Source organism: Zingiber officinale, chromosome 8A (genome assembly GCF_018446385.1).
Source record: "Zingiber officinale cultivar Zhangliang chromosome 8A, Zo_v1.1, whole genome shotgun sequence".
In the NCBI taxonomy this organism is placed as follows: domain Eukaryota; kingdom Viridiplantae; phylum Streptophyta; class Magnoliopsida; order Zingiberales; family Zingiberaceae; genus Zingiber; species Zingiber officinale.
The window spans coordinates 2673823-2682924 of NC_056000.1; positions in this window are offsets into that span (position 1 = coordinate 2673823).

The window sequence follows — 9102 nt, forward strand, 5'->3', positions numbered from 1 at the left end:
AAGCACAATCCAACCTACAAAACAAATGCACAATCCATCATAAAAAAAGGCAAATAGAATTATTATGAAACATACACTAATACTTACGATTTGCTTTGTGTGGGGCCAATAACTTGCATCGTTTTATACTCTCTCCCGGAGAATGGTGCTAAACCTTTATGCCATATGTGATAGTATGACCAGTTCAGCTCCTTAAAAAACAACACCTACAAATATCAAACCATAGTAATTAATACATAAACAATGATTATTGGATATAAGAAATTTGTTACTTACAGTTTGATTAAAAACAGAAGTGTAATTTTCTGTGGTGCCAAGAGAGTTATAATGAATTATTTGACGTTCCTCCAGGTCCATGACCATTAGATGCCAATGATCATCTTGGTTATGTAGAGGACAAAAATTATATCTAATGTCCTTGTCGTCATCAGTTTTTGCAGTTTGTTTCAATGCATCCATGTGCATCATTCCAAACAAGTCCTATGCAAATAATAGAGCTATTATGGTGACTGCATCCAATATATATTGTAAACAATTTACAATGAGATAAAGGACATACTGGGAATCCAACCCCACAAAATATGGATGGGTGGTATGGTGAGTTAGAGTGTTTGACTTCATTAGCAAGAATATTCCAATAAACATTTATGCAATCCCCATTGGTATATTGTGTCCAATCAAATATTGTCATAAAAGATTGCATATCTAAAGAGAAATTATCATTTGCCCATATTGGTTGCACCGTCACCCTACACACAAGTATACAGTCAATGGTATTTAATAAATTAAAAATAAAAAAATATCATTAAACTCCAATAATAATCCTTTGTTGACATGTGGGTTAAGAATTTAGGTTGGCAACTACGTTACCTTAACCGATTGAGCTTCAACAATGCATCGGCTATCACATCATCTTTGCTCTTTTTAAAAAATGTTTTCGCTTGCTGAGATAATTAAAATAATACTATGTCATTAAGGATTATAAAATAACAACTTACCTACTCTCGACCGTACCTTCAATATTTTGGTTTTGACCTTGTTAATTTCATGACATTGTGTTTCTATCTGTGATGAACTTATATTTTCTGTCTTTGATGATGCAGGAGCATCTGGTTCGACACTAAGAACAAACTGTTTGCCTTTTTTTTTTGGTGCATTGGGATATCAACCTTCTCTGGATTCTCTTTCTTTTGGGGCCTACCCGAAAATTAGTTGGAATTATAGTCAGATTAGGGTCTATGCCTTCTGATGCTGGGTCTATGCCTTCTGATGCTCTTGGCTCCCCTGATATGCTTTGTATGACTTGTTGGAGCTCTTTAATCTTATTTTCGGCATCGGCTATGATTTTGTCTTTTACAGTTAAAATTCTGTTATCCACGTCAGAATTTATAGTGTCAGCCTTGTTGCCACTCGTATCCCGTTCTTTACGCAGTTCACTTATTTGTTGATCCTTTTCTTTAAGCATAGCTTCCATATCAGCAATCACAATATCTTTTGCTGCTACTAGACTATCCTTTTCTTCTATCACCGTTGCCAGGTTTTTATTAGCTTCCTCCAAACTTTGAGAAGCTTTATGTAATTCTTGCTTTAAACTCTCAATTTTGTTATCCTTTTCCTTGCACAAACTACAATCTACGGTATCGTCACACTGGAGTTGGCCTTCTTCGACTTGATGTAAAGATCCTTGGCCAACCAACTCAAGATACTCAGATGGCTGAGGCCGGTTTGGTAGTAAATTCAACTCTGATTCTGTCGGAATTAAATCTACTAAAATTTTATCTGCAGTTACACGGTCTATCATTTTTTTTACTGTGTCAACATGATAGTTAGGACACCTCCATCGTAGTATTCTTGATAATTTTTCTGGATGGTCTGGATCAATAATGCTGATGTGCTCGCATACCCATACCTACAATATGATTATAAAAATAATTCATAATCTTTACACATATCTTGCTATATATGTAATCGGACTTACAGCTAAAATATTTGGAAATCCCTTTAGCAAGGGGGCCTTGGGCATTGCATCAGCAACCTGTGGTTTTGGTCTTAATGTAAGCTCCAATCCAATGGAGTCTAATTGTTGAGCCATGAAACTGTATACTGCATTGCACCAGTTAAACCTAGCTAAGTTGTCAAAATCATATACACAGTCAATTAGGGAGAGCACAGGTATTCTGAGAACACTGCTACTCCCACAAAACATAACAGTTGTAAAAAAATACAAGATAAAAAGCTGACAGTACAGCTTGTCATTTGATCTAGACTTCCTAATCAGTTTCTCTAAATGTTTGGCAGAACAATCCGATTCTCGGAAAAACTCCATGTACAGTGCGCTTGAAGCCTCATTTAAATCGAGACGAACTATATCTCCATTGTCGGGTAGGCCAAGAATCAGTCCCACATCTACCTTTGTAAAATTGAGCTTCTTCCCATGGAAGATAAAGTTTTTTTCCTCATGATCCCAGTTATCAAACATATTTTGTACCTGAGCTCTTACAAAAGAACTATCAGGGAGGTCGAGGATCCACGAAAAAGGTGTGCTTCGAATCATCTGTTCTTGTTCTGCAGTCGGGTTAACAGAAGAGATAAACTTTCTGAAGTGGCAAATGGTACTTTTCCAGTTCATTCTTTTAGTTCTTCCTCTGTTGACGTAACTTTGATAATTTGGTCGATCAGCACACACACTTGTTGAGACTTCTTTTGTTGCCATTGCGAACCTAGGTACTGTATAACCACACCCAGAAAAACAACTCTTAGTTCCCGTAATAACGACTACGCTCTTATTCTAACACAACCACACAAACCCTAGGTTAACCGGTTATAGAAAGCTTAACTAAATGAGCAGCCGACCTACGTACGGAAATGATTCTTGAACGCCGGTGAAGGAAGAGTCACGCCTGGACCGGAGCTGCGTAGAAAGGCTTCAAGAAGAAGATGAAGACCGAAGCAGGAGAGTGTGCGCTTTTGCAGATTGAAATTTGGGCCTGATATCTCATTATTTTATTTTATTTAATTGCCTCGATTTATGTGTAAGATTATTTATTATTATTTTGAAATAATACTTTTTATAATATCAGCCCCCACGTTGGCCCTGATATGCACTCATATCAGGCCCACGTTGGGCCTGATATCCAAGCATATAAGGCTCAACGGAGGCTGATTGTATTTTAAATTTTTTCCAGCAACTATAGATATTTAAATAATTATTTGCCACCAGATTCTGAGTCCTTGCAACTCTAGAATACCACTAGAGCTGAAATGAGTCCAATCCGATGTGTCTAGGTCCATCAGTGGGTTTTGACCAAAACCCACTGATGACCCTCCACTACTTGGATTTTCATGAAATCAAATCCCCTGTGAAGGTCTTGGTGGGGAGATGGTATTTATAGTGTCAAACATAATTTATACACCATGGATTAGGAAGTATGACTCCGTGCCAGTTGCCATTTATTTTTTCATAAGGAGCATGGTAGCACATTTTGAGTTTATAGAAAGACGAGATAGTATAAATTTATAAGAAAGGATACCATACCAAGGCCACTTTGGGCCTGATATGCTTGGATATCAGGCCCATGTTGGGCCTGATATGCACTCATATCAGGCCCACGTTGGGCCTGATATCCAAGCATATCAGGCCCAACGGAGGCTGATTGTATTTTATATTTTTCCCAGCACCTATAAATATTTAAATAATTATTTGCCACCAGATTCTGAGTCCTTGCAACTCCATAAAACCACTAGAACTGAAATGGGTCCAATCAGAGGTGTCTAGGTCCATAAGTGGGTTTTGACCAAAACCCACTGATGGCCCTCCCCTACTTGGATTTTCATGAAATCAAGTTCCCAGTGAAAGGTCTTGCTGGGGAGATGATATTTATGGTGTCAAACATAATTTATACATCATGGATTAGGAAGTATGGCTCCGTGCCAGTTGGCACGGAACAGTGCACACCTTTTCTTTTCTACCCTATGGAAGGTGACTATTAAAATTGATGTTATTTTATTATTTTGATCAGGCCCATGTAAGAATGCTTGGAGTTTATATTAGGGGGAGATAGAATACTGCTTTATTAAATGATATTCATATCAAGCCCAACGGAGGCTGATTATATTTTAAATTTTTCCCAGCACCTATAAATATTTAAATAATTATTTGCCACCAGATTCTGAGTCTTTGCAACCCAATAAAACCACTAGAACTTAAAAGGGTCCAATCCGATGTGTCTAGGTCCATCAGTGGGTTTTGACCAAAACCCACTGATGTTCCTCCCCTACTTGGATTTTCATGAAATCAAGTCTCTAGTGAAGGTCTTGCTGGGGAGATGGTATTTATGGTGTCAAACATAATTTATACACCATGGATTAGGAAGTATGGCTCCGTGACAGTTGCCATTTATTTTTTCATAAGGAGCATGGTAGCACATTTTGAGTTTATAGAAAAGGGGAGATAGTATAAATTTATAAGAAAGGATACCATACCAAGACCACTTTGGGCCTGATATGCTTGGATATCAGGCCCACGTTGGGCCTGATATCAACTCATATCAGGCCCAACGGAGGCTGATTGTATTTTAAATTTTTCCCAGCACCTATAGATATTTAAATAATTATTTGCCACCAGATTCTGAGTCCTTGCAACTCCATAAAACCACTAGACCTGAAATGGGTCCAATCAGAGGTGTCTAGGTCCATCAGTGGGTTTTGACCAAAACCCACTGATGGCCCTCCCCTACTTGGATTTTCATGAAATCAAGTCCCCAGTGAAGGTCTTGCTGGGGAGATGGTATTTATGGTGTCAAACATAATTTATACACCATGGATTAGGAAGTATGGCTCCGTGCCAGTGCCAAGGCCACTTTGGGCCTGATATGCTTGGATATCAGGCCCACGTTGGGCCTGATATCCAAGCATATCAGGCCCAACGGAGGCTGATTGTATTTTAATTTTCTCCCAGCACCTTTAGAAATTTAAATAATGATTTGCTACCAGATATGGAGTCCTTCAAACTCCAGAATACCACTAGAACTAAAATCGGTCCAATCTGAGGTGTCTAGGTCCATCAGTGGGTTTTGACCAAAACCCATTGATGCCCCTCCCCTACTTGGATATAAATGAAATCAATTCCCCTGTGAAGGTCTTGGTGGGGATATGGTATATATAGTGTAAAACATAATTTATACACCATGGATTAGAAGGTATGGCTCCGTGCTAGTTGGCACGGAACACTGCACAGCTTTTCTTTTCTACCGTATGGAAAGTGACTTTTAAAATTGGTGTTATTTTATTATTTTGATCAGACCCCTGTTAGCATGCTTGGAGTTTATATTAGGGGGAGAAAGAATAATGCTTTATTAATTGATACTCATATCAGGCCCATGTTGGGCCTGATATGCCCTTATATCAGGCCCACGTTGGGCCAGATATCCAAGCATATCAGGCCCAACGAAGGCTGATTTTATATTATTTTTTCCCAGCACATATATATATATAAATAATGATTTGTCACCATCTTCTGAGTCCTTGCAACTCCAGAATACCACTAGAGCTGAAATGAGTCCAATCAGAGGTGTCAAGGTCCATCAGTGGGTTTTGACCAAAACCCACTGATGGCCCTCCCCTACTTGGTTCTACCTGAAATCATGTTCCCTGTGAAGTTCTAACTGGGAAGATGGTATATCTGGTGTCAAAACATATTTATACCCCATTTCTAATAAGGTATTGCTCCGTGGCAGTTGGCACGGAACCTAGTGACGTGCTCTTGAAACCGACTGTTGGTCCGAGCCTATTTGATTTTTTAAACAATCCCAACCATTACCATGTTTTCAGTTTTGAGAAGATAGAAATTGTGTGCATTACAACTTATATACATTGTCTCTTTCCACTGATAAGCACCAGCATTGCATTTTGTATATTGTGATTTATATTTGACTAATCACTATGCAATATTATTAATATTCCAGTGACAGTTTCTAATCTTCTCATACACTACATACCACCGTATTATACAACAAAGACTACATACAAAGATATTAAAAGTCCTACACTACGTAATAAGTGCATTTACATTCTATACAAGTTTTTGCCTTACAAGACTGGATATTTAATCTAATGTTTTAAAATACTTATCCCTCAAAATTGCTACCATTACATCAATTCTAATCTTTTTCATGTCTCCTTGTTTGAAGTCCATCTTCATATCATATATGAGACATCGAATGTATTGCATCACAAAGAAGCCACAGTCAACGCTGTAAAGAACAACAACATTTTAATTGTCAATATTTTTTTATCAATTATTTATATTCACACGTTGTGCTCGATTTACCTTGCTTGTTGTTGTGGACATTCAATTGTGCGAGAGACCCATCTATCAAACGGATAATGCCTTTCCAAGTTTGGATGAATAGCAGCAACGTGCTCACGACTATATAATTTAAAATATGATACCTGAAGATTGAAGAGAAAATTTCCATTTTCCATCAACTAGCATTTATATTAAAAATACAAACCTACACATTATTATTAGATGCTCACCGCTGCTTCAAATTCATATTTGTACTTACTTCCACTTGCAAGAGAATTGTACTGATTGAACGTCATTGATTTGGTGTCCACCACCAGCAAGTGGAAGTGTGCATTATCACTGCACAAAGGTATAAATATATACCTTACCTCTTCATCTCGTCTATCCGTCTTTGTCATGTGTTGGAAGGCAAACTTACTTGACGATTTCATTAATGACTACAAATATGCAAAGTCATACATACATAACCAAATAATAAAAAGAATTCTATTTTTTACTATAATCAAATCAATTCCTTACTGTGAATAATGTTGAACAATATATTGACTTGTTGTATGTGCTTCCAGACGGGAATGCCCCCTTAAATAAAATTTTACAATACGTGTCGATTACATCCCCTCTTGTCAATATTTCTCCATCCACACCAGATAAAAGGGAATACAAATTTAAACAAAATGGTGGTTCCTCCCAAACTATATCATTTGTAAACCTACAAAGTAAACAAATCACAGATTATTTTTACAAATTTCTTTTTGATAACCTTAGCCCAAATATGTAATCAGATAAACATATATTGTACTTTACTATTCAACTATTTAATTTACATACTTTATTTCCTCCAAGGCTTTTAACAAGTACGCCACCTCTTCGTCTTATTTTTTTTCTTGGAAGACTTAAATTGCTTCTTCACATACTATGCATACAAACAAAAAAGGCAATTAGATAATCCATTATATCTAACAAATTGCAAAGAAATTTGCATATATCGTCTTACAGCAATTGCTTGTTTCCTCATTTTGTCATATTTGGCAAACATTTCTACATCCTTGTCTGCCTCTTCATCAGATTTGTCTTCCATCAATTGTACAATATTAATTTCTTCTTCCATTTCATCCAAACTTTTTTTTCTTTCCCCTTGCCCACAACAACATATTCTTTGACAATTTTTTTTCCTTCTCCTATACTTGTAACTTTTTCCGCAGGCTCACTTATATGTATATTTCTACGCTGCCTCTTAGGTAAAGTTTTGAGCCACAATGGACTATCAATTGGAGTATCCCTGTAATCATAGCGACTTCTGTCACGTCCTCTCCTACTTCTTGTTGTAACAGCTACATGTTCAATTTGAGGATCGTCTACAGACTCGCTATATTGAGATTTTATGCCTTTTTTTTCAACTATTTTAAGTAACTCTTTCACCCTCTCCTTCAATTGCATGTTCTCCATTGTTAGCTCTTTATTTATGTTTGCTTGAATAATGCAATTACAACAATCCTTATTAATCTGCCTTCCTCCTACACTGACTTCAATTTGTGATGCCTCCATTGCATGTGGACTATCATCAACGTCAGCAAGGTTCTCAACCAATGATCTTTCATCTTGGTTAGGGATTAGGTCAATCACAACCTGTAAGAATATTAAACCACATGTTAAAACCATACTTTTTAACCAAACTATAGTCAAAGTATTCTAAATTTACCTCTTCAGATGAAACTTGGTTAATCATTTCTCTCACCTTACTAATATGTGAAGGAATATTCCTCCACTTATTTATTCTGGCTCATTTTATTTTGTATGGTTTTTGGATTGGAACATGCTCCAAAAACCATGCCTGATTCACCATGACAAGGGTTAACTATTTTATAATTGTTCGCAAAATATTAAAAATTTTCACACAAATTAAACACTTACTGTCAAAAGGCCAGCAAATCCCTTTAGGTAAGGGAGGTTGGTGTTAGCATGTTTTGTCTCAGTTAATGAAAATATGTCCCCAATCTTAGGTAATTGTGGAGCCATAAATTCATGGATTACTTCAATCCAGTTGAATCTATCAAGATTCTCAAAATCATCTACTATATCTATAAGACTTAACGGGACCTTATATGTACTAGAAGAAAATAAGACACAAACAAATATATACAAAATATAGAATTTGCAAAATAATAAAACATCATCTTCGCCTTCAACACGATTGCCATAAAATTTAAGCAACTCCTCAATTCTTGATCTAGTAGCTTCTTTTTTGTTTGAGAAGTAAGTTAGAAAAAGGTCACTGGATGCTTTAGCTGGATCAATCGGAATTGAAGCTCCTCGGTCTGCAATACCGAGCAGCAATGAAACGTCTCCTCTTGTGAAGCAAACCGGAACACCTGACCAAGTTAAATTATTATTAGACTTCTACCAACACATACAAAAGTATTAGGAACACCATGGACATGATACAATGTCATATCAAGCACTGATACTCCATCGTATCACGCCCACGTTGGGCCTGATACGATGCCGTTTCAGGCCCACGTTGGGCCTGATACGGCATCGTATCAGCCCCACGTTTAGCAAAAACTTAAATTTTACCATACAACTACTTTGTAATTAAAATACAAAATTATAAATTGTACCTGAGAATCTAAAGGTTTGACTACTTGAATCCCAATTTTCAAATATATTTACCAAAATCCCACGGATGTGCTGCATATCTTCTATGTCCAAAAAAATACGAAAGGGTGACTGTTTGATCAGCACTATGTGTCGGTCATGTAAAATAACAGAGCCTCCATGCGTTCCTTTCTTCGTGG